This window comes from Aristolochia californica, unplaced genomic scaffold (genome assembly GCF_029961685.1).
Source record: "Aristolochia californica isolate CCGP_79_NKW_82.1479 unplaced genomic scaffold, dmAriCali1.0.hap1 SCAF_7, whole genome shotgun sequence".
Lineage (NCBI taxonomy): Eukaryota > Viridiplantae > Streptophyta > Magnoliopsida > Piperales > Aristolochiaceae > Aristolochia > Aristolochia californica.
The window spans coordinates 33,559,043-33,572,036 of record NW_027182268.1 but is presented as its reverse complement, the minus strand read 5'-3'; positions in this window follow the sequence as shown (position 1 = coordinate 33,572,036).

Genomic DNA, 12,994 nt, shown 5'->3' with positions numbered 1-12,994 from the left:
CACAAATTTTGATGGACCGGTTGAGAATCATTGGAATGTGAGACCATATTTTTGGATTTTCATGTTGGATCAAAGAATATATAAGACTTCCACAATATTTTTGAGCATTCGAGAGCTAATGGATGACATAGGCAAGTAAAACTCTACTTCATTTTTACATGTTATGAATGGATCTAATTGGATGGCTCCTAATGTAACACATGAGATTGGAAGTTCCAATGTTCAATTGAGTGATCTGGAATTCTATTCTCAGATTTCAAAAGCATTTTGAATTCAATAAAAGGTGTCGGTTATATTTAGCATCATTTGTGGTTTTTTTGTATATTTTTATACTTTAGATGGTAAAGAATGTATGTGAAAGACGACAAAAGTAATTCAAAATTTAAGTTAAATGAATCAAAATAAAGAAAAATTCTAACTCATGGAAGTTTTGGTAGTCAAGGATAACTGGAGCTCAATTACCCAATTTGGAGCAAGGGAGAACAACTAAAATATTAAGGATATCAAATAGATTTTATATACATCGATGACAATAAGGGTAGCATTGAGCTGAGACCATCTCAGCTCGATTTCTTCTAAACTCATCAACTTTCTCAAACTGAGCCCAAGTTCGATAAAAGCTCAACTTGTTTATTAACAAAATTACCCTTAAGAATGGAACCTTAATTTTGTACCTTATAAGATATCATAATGTGTTCCATGTTCCTTGGAAAAATACAAATCTAGTGCATATCATATTATCGACCATAGGCCGGTCAAACTTCAAAATAACCAAACTTACATGGAATATCCCATCAATATATTAGACAAAAAATATAATAATAATTTTAAGGTCCGCAGTTATTCCATTAGTACAGGTTATTTTGTAAAACTACTTAGCAGGAGAAGCCGTATAGGAGTGTAAGAATGAAATGGAGAAGCTTTACCCTTGTCATCTTTTTTAAGAAAACAAATTCTTCATGTCAATTTAAAGTACTAAATTCATGAAGGACGATAGTGGAATTAAATGTAAGGGAGAGGGAGTTAGGTAAAATGGGGTGGGGGTGAGATTTAATAAAAGGAGGAGCATCGGGTAGTTTATGGAAAATTCCAGAAAGGAGAAAAAGGAAAGAAATTGAGAGAGAAACATGCCATTGTCAAATGATGGAATTCCTAGAGAAAGAATCGAAATAGAGACGACAGAACAAATTTCATCAGGCTGAAAGAGGCTGTCCTAGTTCATTCTGAGGATGCAAATTCTCCTCTCTAGTTCTCTTTCCTCCCTCGACCCCCATCTTTTGCCAGAAATTTCTTCATCGGAAGGTATGTCTCTTTCCTTTGTTTCCCTCTTTCTCCCCTCTCTCCTTCTAGTTCTTTCTTCTTGCGACTTTGCTTCGGTAATGTTTCTCTTAGCAAATTTGTTCCATTTATCTCTTCTTTCTGCCCAAATCCTGGTCTCTCTTCTATTTATTCTAATTGAGTCATCGTTTCTTCTTTGGTATCGTTTCTCTTAGCCACTCTCTTCCATTAATCTCTTCTTCTTCCCAAATCCTGGTGTATCTTCCATTTTTGCTTTGCTAAGATAGTTTTGAGCATTTATTCCAATAAGCATTCGTCTCTGCCTAAGTTTATTCTTCTTCCCAAATCACCATTTTCTTCTTCTCTTTGCAAAAGCTTTGACCATCCTATGAGGGTATCAAACAACATGCTTTTAACTAGGCATTTATCTACCTGCGGATCCCACTCCTAAGATAGTACTGTGTATTTCATTGTTTTTCCTTAGACTTTGCCTCTTTTTTTATGCCTTGTGATTAGGGGTGGCATTGTACCAAGCCGGTTCGCGAGCGGCTCAATCTCGGCTCGGTTTGATTCGATTTACCTGGATCTCGAACTCGTCTAAGTTAACGAGCTGAGCTCGACCGAACCTTGGTTCGGTTCGAAAGCTCGCGAGTTGGTTCGTTAACTTAACGAGCAGCCCGGGATTCGGGGGAGTCAGGATTCGGGAGGACCGCCGCGAGAGCAGGGGTTTCATCCTATCTTCCATTTCGTCTCTGGCACTAGCATCACACTTTTCTCTCGGGAATCGGGGATGAGGGATTAGAAATGTTGTTCATCATGCGATGATTCATCAAAAATGGGGGGTTGGTATTTTTATCTCTCATTCTCCCGCTTTGATTCTTCACTCTCTATCTTAGTCGTCTTCGATATCTTCATCTGTGATTTCTTCATCTCTTATCTTCTTCCTCTTCGATTTCTTCATCAGAAGTTCTTCCTCGTCATGAAAGTGATGGTTTGACGAATAGAGGTAAGTTGTTTTATCTTTATCTTCTGTATTCCATTATTTATCTTCGATTGGATGAATGCCTCTTGTTGTTGCTGTTTTAGGAGCTCCAATGAACTATTAAAAAGTAGTAACTAAAATGAACTAAAATACCCGAGACTTACTCACTTAAAGGTAAAAACAATCATTGAAAAATAAATCATTCAAAAATAATAGAATAATGACTACCTAATACATTGATGACCGTTTGGTCTAGTGGTATTCTTCTTGCATTAAGTGCGTCAGGTCGTGAGTTTGAATCGCGCCACACCCCTCTAAAAAAAATAACTACTTGATATGATTTTTTTTAGAGATACTTGTGCGTGATTCATTTGACCTTTTCCTATCAAATTAAAAGGATCGAAGAGCTCTTTCTCGAATCGTATTGTTTGGGGGGGGGGGAGAGAGAGAGAGAGAGAGAGAGAGAGAGAGAGAGAGAGAGAGAGAGAGAGAGAGAGAGAGAGAGAGAGAGAGAGAGAGAATAATGAGATCTCTTTCCCTAATTCACTATTAAAAGGTAGTAACTACAATGAACTAAAATACCCCAGACTTAAGGTAAAAAAAATCATTGAAAAATAAATATTCCAGAAATAACAGAATAATGACTACCTGATATGATTTTTTTTTTTGAGATATAAGAATGTTAAGGTCAGGGGTATTTGGGTAATTTCATTTTAGGATAGTGTTATGAAGTTATAGTTAATGTGGAAACCTCCCTAAGGAGGTACTAAAAGTTCTTACTTGAGCAGTTTTGATAATCTTGCTTTGTCTTTTCCTGCCAATGTCATTAAATTGTTCAGCTAGAACTATTAATCTTCGTAGGCATTGTTCTCTTTATTGCTGATAAGTATCTTAGATTATCTGTAGGATCTTTGTTGTTTGAATTTTTTTTTCTTTATGTTTTTAATTTGTAATTTTTATTTTTGATGTAAGAATGTCAACACCTCCTCCTCATCAATAATCAACACTAGTTCTAGTGTGGCCATAAATAGTGTGACTCAACTCCACCAGAGTCACTACCCTCTAGAACTATTAATATAATAGAAGTGAGTCCAAATGAAGGTACCCTAAATGAGGATGAAGGTGACGCTACCCATACTTCAAAAAGACAAAAAAAGTCTCATGTGTGGTTGGAATTCAAAGAAGTTTCACTTAATGGTACAAAATTGGCTCAATGTGTTTATTGTAAAACCAATTTGAGTGTTATTAGTAGTATAGTGACCACACATTTGAGTCGACATTTGAAACAGTCCTGGTAGAAAAGTGGCAATGAGAAAACAAAAAACCATAAACTTCAACCAGTAGGGTCTAATGTTGATCAGAGTCCATCTGGACTTCATTTTATGGATTTTGGAGGCAAATATGATCAAGCTAAAATGGGAGTACCCATTGCTCATTGGATTTTTATGTATGAACATCCATTCATGAAATTAGAGGAGGGATTTAATTTTGTAATGAAGATGGAAAATGTGAATTATGATTAAGGAGGGTCTGGAGGTGTACGAGGCATAGAAAAAGAAATTGAAAATTTTATTAAAGAGATTAACAAGATTAGTCTTACCACGAATCTTTGGAAGTCCCAGAATCAAAAGATTGAATACATGGTTATTTTTGGGTATTTTATTGACATTAATTGGAAGCTTCAAAAACGAGTCTTGAGTTTTGTGCATGTTTCTCCTCGTCGTGGCGTTGACATAGAAGATGCTATTTACAAGTGTTTGAAAGATTGGGAAATAAAAAATAAAGTATTTAGTATCTCAATTGATAATGCTGCATATAATGATGTTTGTTTGAGAGTTTTGAAAGAAGATTTTTCAAGAAAAAAAATTTGGTTTGTGGTGGGAAGTTATTACATGTGTTGTTGTGCTCATATTCTGAACTTATTAGTCTAAGATGGTCATGTTCAGATTAAGGATATCATTGAGAATGTACGTGAGAGTGTCAAATTCATAAATCTGTTTGAGGCTAAACTTCACACCTTTTTTGAAATTGTACAACAACTAGAACTAGGTGAAAAGAGGTTGGTTATTGATTTGTCCAACTCATTGGAAGTTCACTTAAGACATGTCGTCTTCTGCATTAAAATTTAAAGATGCATATCTTACATTTCAAGTTAGAGAACCAACTTATGATTGTTTGCGAAGTCTTGATGAATGGGAAAAGGTTGAAATGGTGTGTGAGATTCTAGAAATTTTTAATGTAGTTACTAATCTAATTTCTGGGAGTGACTACCCTACAATGGTTAGTAGAATGAAAGAGAAATTTGAGAAGTACTGGGGTAAATGCAACTTGTTGATGGTTGTTGCTTCAGTTTTGAATCCATGGGTCAAATTAAGGTTGATCGAAATGTGTTTTCCAGAGATATATTCTAAGGAGGAAGCTATGATGAATATAAACTTAGTTCGGTGCACCTTATATGAGATTTATAATGAATATGTATCCTTTTATAATATGGATATTATAAATGAAGGGATTGTGTCAAGTACTAGCTCTATGGGTGTTTCTAAAAGTAGTAGGTCATATTCTTCATCAAGTTCAGGTTGGTCAAAGTTAATGATTTATGTGAAACAAGTGGAAGTAGTTAATTCACCAAGGTCAGAATTGGAAAATTACCTTGAAGGTGTGTATATTTGTGAGAAAACTTCACAATATGATTTTGATGTTTTAGAATGGTGAAAAGTGAATCATATGAAATTTTGGGTATTATTTATGATGGTAGCAAGCATCCTTATAATTCCCATATCTACAGTAGCTTCAGAGTCTACCTTTAGTGTTGGTGGTAGAGTAATAGACTCGTATCGTTCTTCCTTGGCTCCAAACATAGTTCAAGCTTTGATTTGTGGCAGTGATTGGGTTCGGGTTCTTCATGGTGTCAAGAAAAATCAAAAGGTGAATTTCTTTTGAATAATTATTTATTATGATATTTTTTAGTATATATTTTAGTTTTATTTATTGAAATTTTATTTTATGATCACAGCCTGAGAAGAAGATTGTGGAGATAATGCTACTAGTTACATGATTTTTCATGGTTTTATCATCAAGGTAATTTTAATATTTTTTAACTACATTAAGTAACTAGCAACGGAAGAGTATTTTTTTTCTAACAATAATAAGTTTTATTGTTTTGTTTTTGTCATAGGTAGAGATTTTGCTCATGTGGTCTTATAGTATGTTGTTTTCTTGCTTGAAGAGAAAGAGCTATAGTTTATAAATTTATAATGGATTTAAAGTTTTAATTTGGGTGATGGTAAATGGATTTTGATATTTCATTTAATTTTTGTGTTCGATTATTGTATAGAATATATTCATAATATTATGCAGTGTTTATAGAGTGTATAAACAATTTTATCCAGCTATTATGTACATAGGTTATACCCTATTTTAAGTAGAGGTAAGACTCAATTTTAAGCAGGTATTATATATTTAGGTCATACTCAATTTTATGTATGGGTTATGTCCAATTTTATGTAAAATGTATATCAAATTTGATGTAAAATGTATGCATAATTTTATATACAATTTATTAGACATGTATTTTTTTAAAAAAAATTAAATGTATGTTGGAGCTCGAACTCGAAACATGTATTTTTTTGTAAAGTTTTAAATGTATGTTGAAGCTCGAATTCGGTTAAAATTATTGGGCTTGAGTTTGATAATAATTTTAAGTTCAAGGTTAGGCTCTTGACATCAAGTTTGAAATATTTAAATCAAGATTGGTTTGAATATTGGTAGGTTTTGGGTGTTTGGTTTGATGTCATTCCTACTTATGATTCTAATTTTGATATCCTTTGAATTTATTTCTAATTTCTTTTAATTTTGGATCACTTTCTATTTCATGGGATAGATTGAGAATGCTTATAGTTTGGTGAAATGGGATATAGAAAAGTGAGATAAGTTTTGCAAAACCCATCCTAATTCCTTGGGTGATAGGATCTTTGTAATTAATTTGGTATAAAAAGGACTGGAATATGATAAAAATAATTTAGAATTAATTGAAAAGCAGTAGCATTTCTATACATGGGAGAAGTAAAAATTAATAAAGATTAAGAAAGAAATCTATCTGTTGAAGTTAATTCTGTACTACAACTGAATACTTATTAAAATTCTAACTTGGATACATATCGAGTTGATAAACACATTCTTTGTGCTAGATAATTTGTTTTTTCAAACTCAAAGTAACTTCATCTCTTTAAAGACAACATTTTAGTGATGAATTTGGATTACATTGGTACAAAGCTTTTTAGAATTTCATAATTGTGTTGTGTATAGACTGGACGGTAGTATGATGACTTATGGAACATCTCGTAGTGAAATAGCCCAGCAAGAGACACTAGTACGAGGTACCAGATTTTTTTGTCTTTGAAATTCTCCATTAAAACGTGAAACCAAGGGTTCAACACTCAAGAAGATAGAACTCCTTGTAGAAAATGAAATTTTTGAATCAGATTTCCCTTGGAAGGTGGCTACTTTAGATTTTCCTTGCATAAAACACGATGAAAATTGTCATCAATTGAGTAGGTACTGTTTGGTGTTGTATTGAGTCTCAATGTTAGGCTCAATTGTTTTTATTTTGGTTCCAGCTTGGTGCTAAGCTCATATGTCAGAACAAGTAGTGCATAAGCCCAAATGCCCATGATTCCTCGATCCTTAGAGGTTTTATCCAATTCACTGAAATAGAGTTGCCCCCTTGGGTTGTTTTGTCTTAATCTTTCTAGGCAAAATCGCTCAGGTATGTTTTTGAATTTGATTCTTTATTATGTTTTTTACAAGTCATAATCTTTCACAGCTCAATTTCATTTCAGTTTCTGGGTTTTGTTGGTCGTTACTTTTCTTTACGAATTAAAAGTTTTTTATTTGTCTTTTTGTTACCAAATATTTGGTTTGATTTCCTTTTTATTGCCAAACATTGGGGAAAAAATGTTTATTCGTTGACAATACCTTCATTACCTTGGCAAACTCTGCTAGGGAACCAAAGAAAGTCCGTTTCTCCATTGGACAACAGAAAAAAATTAGATCTTTCTCTTCAGAACAAAAGGGTTTTTGATAATTTTTGTTGATTTACGAATTTCATAACTAAAAATGTTAAGGGTAATGCAGATTTTTTTTGTCATAATTGCATGGATCAGGATCTTCTCGTGTTTCATGTAAGGTGGAACTGTTTTATGGTTACTGAGTTGATTGCCAAAACTTTTATATGATTATTGAGTTGATTATTGAGTCATGTCTCAAGTAAACTTTAGTATTCCAATCTATATAATGGAGTCTTGTTGCTTGGAGGCAAAATGTGGCCCTATCACGGGAACAATGTTCTACTACATAATGTGTATGCCTACTACGAATTTGGTACTATTTTATATGCCATTAGAGTGAGAAGTGCCTAAAGCAACCTTTTCAGTAGTAGTGTAATGACTTTGGGCTTGCATGGATGCTATTGCTGCAAAGGCTTCAATGCTTATGGTAAGGGGCCATCATTTTGGGCTCCTTTGTGGCATTGGGACAATGTTATGCGTTTGGGACAGTAAGTGCATAGTCTTCACTCACTGGTAGCGGTGGTATCGAACTGAGCCGGTTCGTGAGCAGCTCCGGATCGGTTCGATTCGATTTATCTGGATCTGGAAACAAGTTTGAGATCCGGATAAGGTTCGTTTAAGTTAATCAACCGAGCTCAACCAAACCATGGTTTGGTTTGAAGGCTCGCGAGCAGGCTCATTAATGAGGGCCCGGGATATGGGGAGTCGAAAGGCTGGATTTCGGGAGCTCTGAGCAAGAGCGAGCGGGACGTCGATTTCATTTTCAACTTCGTTTCTTTATCTTTCATTCTCTTGGCAGGAATCAGGGGAACAGAGAACAGCGTTCGTCAGGCGGCGATTCATCGAAAATAGGGAGATTTCGTTTTGTTATTCCTCTTTCTCCCTCTTCGATTCCTTATTCTCAAGCTCAGTCTCGATTTCCGACTTTTTTCCTCTTCGATTTCTTCCTCCGAACTTCTTCCTCACCGACGGACGTGACAGAAAGAGGTAAGTTGTTTTATTCTTAATCTTCTGGGTTTTTTTTTTCATCGCCGACCTAACATTGATTTTTTTTTTCATTTTTATCTTTTGTATTCCTTTATTTTTCTTTCATCGGACGAATGCCTCATGTAGATGCTGCTTTAGGAGATCCTTCCTACTTATTTCTCAAAGGTAATCTCATTCTCTATTACTGTTCATTTTTATGTTTTTAGCTCTTATCGTTCTGTTGTGTTTTGTATTAATGTTTTAACTCACCACCTCTCGCTCTTTAGAGGCACTTTGCGTGTTTCCTTCACCTTTTCCCCACAAATTAAAAGGTTCAGAGAGCTCTATTTGAAGCGAAGATCCCATCAAGGCTTCGGTAAGAAACTCTCTCTTATGTCCGAGATTTCCTTTTATTCCTGGTATCAGATTTATTCCTTACTTCACAAAAGAAACTCTCCCTTTTGTTAGTTTTATTGGTAATGAGAAAAATATATTTCTGTTATGAAACTGCCAGTCAACCTCTTCTTCCATCTTCCGTTCCACTTTTTCTTTGTTAATTTCCCACATTCTGGATGTTGAGTCTTCACATGGTAAGATTAGATATATCTTTTATTTTCTTCTCATTGTTTTGTCTTCCGTGTTTATATATTTCCTCTTTGTATATTTTGGTCTACAATTTTATAAAAGTAGCATATATTTTAGCATTGCTTTAATGGCCTGCATTGCAGTATTAGTTGAGAGTTGAGAGTGGATTATGTCTACTAGTATTCCTTTTCATATGTTTGGAAGAAACAATCTGCTATAGAAATGCCTAGCATGTGTTTCTTCCACCTTTTTCATGTTTAGTTTTGAAATTGATTTTCATAGTTTGCCCCTTTCAGCCATATTGGAATTCTTTCCTTCATATTTATTTTCTGAAATTAACAGTTGATGGGATAGAAGAAGGTTCAACAATTTTATTTATGTACTCAAACTTGCTCAAGAGGGAGATTTGTTGTAGCTTTTTAAATTGTGAGAGATGAGATTATGGAGATAACTAGCTTTGTTAGTTTCTCACACTTCTTTGTTTCCTGTTGGTATTTGTATGGGTTTTCTCCAGACGACCACAAATAGAGCATAAGGTTTGTACATGGGTTTTCTCAAGAATCAAGATTTAGGATAGAGTGCACTTAGGAATTTAAATTACCAAGAATAACTAACAATTTTTAGTACTGATCGGTTTTCTTGTATCTATCCGATTCAATTTGGGCTTAAACCCAATTTGCATGGAACTACTAATGTTGTTTGGATTTATCTTTGTTGTTTGGGTTGCTTTTTTTTCTTTATGTTTTTAATTTGTAATTTTTTTTTTTTGTAATAGTAAGAATGTCAACACCTTTTCCTCAATTGACATCAATAATTAACACTAGTTCTAGTGTGGCCATAGATAGTGACTCAACTCCACCAGAGTCATATCCTTCTAGAACTATTAATTTAACAGAAGTGAGCCTAGATGAAGAGACCCTAAATGAGGATGAAGGTGACTCTACCCATAGTTCAAAAAAAGACAAAAAAAGTTTCATGTGTGGTTGAAATTCAAAGAAGTCTATCTTAATGGTACAACAAAGGCTCAATATATTCATTGTAAAACCAATTTGAGTGTTATTAGTAGTGGAGTGACCACACATATGTGTCCTGGAAGTCGATATTTGAAACGTTGTCCTGGAAGAAAAGTGACAATGAGAAAACAAAAAATCATAAACTTTCAACCAGTGGGGTCTAATGTTGATCAGAGTCCGTTTGGACTTCCTTTTATGGATTTTGGAGGCAAATATGATCAAGCTAAAATGAGAGTACTTATTGCTCATTGGATTCTAATGTATGAGCGTCCATTCATGATAGTAGAAGAGGAAGAATTTAATTTTATAATGAAGATGGAAAATGTGAATTATGAAAAAATATCTCGTCAAACAATTAAGAAGGAGTGTATGGAGGTGTATGAGGCAGATAAAAAAAAGTTGAAAATATTATTAAAAGAGATTAACATAATTAGTCTTACCAAAGATCTTTTGAAGTCCCAAAATTAAAAAATTGAATACATGGTTATTACTAGGCATTTTATTGACAATGATTGGAAGCTACAAAAACGAGTCTTGAGTTTTGTACATGTTCCTCCTCCTCGACGTGGTGTTGTCATAGAAAATGCTATTTACAAGTGTTTGAAAGATTGGGAAGTAGAAAATAAAGTATTTAGTATCTAAGTTGTTAATGTTGTATATAATGATGTTTGTCTGAGAGTTTTGGAAGAAGATTTTTCAAGAAAAAATTGGTTTGTAGTGGGAATTTATTTCATGTGCGTTGTTGTGCTCATATTCTGAATTTATTAGTCCAAGATAGTCTTGTTCAGATTAAGGATATCATTGAGAATGTGCGTGAGAGTGTTAAATTCTTAAATCTTTCTGAGGCTAGACTTCGCACTGATTCTAGAAGTTTTTAATATAGTTACTAATATAATTTTTGGGAGTGACTACCCTACTTCTAATTTGTACCTTAGTGAGGTATATAGTGTAAAAGAAGTTGTAAATTTTCATTCTACGAATGAAAATATTTTCATGAGGACAATGGTTAGTAGAATGAAAGAGAAATTTGAGAAGTGCTGGGGCGAATGTATTTTTTTTATGGTTATTGCTTCAGTTTTGGATCTAATGGTCAAATTAAGATTGATCGAAATGTGTTTTCTAGATATATATTCTGAAGAGGAAGCTGGGATGAATTTAAACTTAGTTCGACACACCTTTTATAAGATTTATGATGAATATGTATCCTTATATATTGTGGATATTAGAAATGAAGGGATTGCTTCAAGTACTAGCTCTATGGGTGTTTCCACAAGTTGTAGGTCATATTCTTCATCAAGTTCAAGTTGGTCAAAGTTAATGACTTATGTGAAACAAGTGGAAGTAGTTAATTCACCAAGGTTCTGTTGGAAAATTATCTTGAAGAAGGTGTGTATATTTGTGAAGAAATTTCTCAATATGATTTTGATGTTTTAGAATAGTGGAAAGTGAGTCATATGAAATTTCGGGTATTATCTAAGCTGGTTGTAGACATCCTTATAATTCTCATATCCACAGTAGTTTCAAAGTCTACCTTAAAGCTGCTGGTAGAGTAATAGACTCATATCATTCATCCTTGGCACCAAATACAGTTCAAGATGTGATTTGTGGTAGTGATTGGGTTCGGGCTCTTCACGGTATCAAGAAAAATCAAAAGGTGAATTTCTTTTGAATAATTATTTATTATGATATTTTTTAGTATATTTTTTAGTTTTATTTATTAAAATTTTATTTCATGATTACAGCCTGAGAAGAATATTGTGGAGATAATGTTACAAGTTACATGATTTTTCATGTTTTTCTGATCATGGTAATTTTAATATTTGTAACTACATTAAGTAACTAGTAATGGATGAGTATTTTTTTTATCTGAAAATAATAAGGTTTTTTTTTGTTTTTTGTCATAGGTGGAGATTTTGCTCATGTAATAAATTATTTTCTAGCATGAAGAGAAAGAGCTACAATTTATAAATTTATACTAGATTTATAGTTTTAATTTGGGTGATTGTAAAGATATTGATATTTCATTTAATTTTTTTGTGTTTGATTATTGTACAAAGTTTATTCATAATATCATGCAATGTTTATGTAGATGTCATGCCCAATTTTATGTAAAATGGATGTTTAATTTTTGAAAAATTTTAAATGTATTTTGGAACGCGGCTCGAGCTCGAATTCAATCTCGGTTAAAATTATTGGACTCAAGCTCGATAACAATTTTAGGCTCGAGGTTGGGCTCAGCTCAAACTCGAGTTTGAAATATTTAAATCAAACTCGGCTCGAACATAGGCAGGTTCAGCTCAACTCGAACATTGGCAGGTTCAGGTTCGGCTTCGCTCGATGTCACCCTTACTCACAGGAGTAGTATTATTCACTTCAAAACATTTTAGTCCACTTGCAACAATCTTAGAGAGGAGAATGCTTTCCTTTTCTAGGACAAGAGAACCAAATAAAAAACATTAGGCTGTAAAAAACAAAAAGATTATAACTTTTAAATAAAAAAAGAGATTTTCATGAAAGGAATGTATCGTACTCAATTTCTTTATTATTGTACTTGGCTTAGGAGGACCTAGTCATTTTGATGAAAGAAAGAAATGAATATATTATGAGATGTTTTAGTTTCACATAACTTCTAAGGTACCTTTTTCTAATGCATGATTGTATTTTGTTCTTTCATTTGCTAAAGGATGAATTATAAAGATCACCAGAGTATATATATAAAAAAAGGTTGTTGCATCTGTAAGGGAAGTAATAGTGGTAGTGCTAATGGAGTGGCTTGCCTGTTCAAATGATAGATTGTCGAGAGCAACTATGTATGGTTGTTGATGCATTTGGAAGATTTGTTAACATCTTCAGGGAAAGAGGTCACCTTAAGGATACTATGTATAGTACCGTAGAGGAGTAAGTGGCAAAGTTTCTCTATATTGTTGGCCATAATTGGAAGAACTGTCCTATAAAATTCCATTTCTTTCATTTTGGAGAAACAGTTTATCGGCATTTCCATCAAGTCCTCCAAGCACTCATATCCTTGGAAGACATTTTTTTTAAATAACCAATTAGAAGTTCCCCTAGAAATAAAACAACAACAATAAGTACTAGCCATA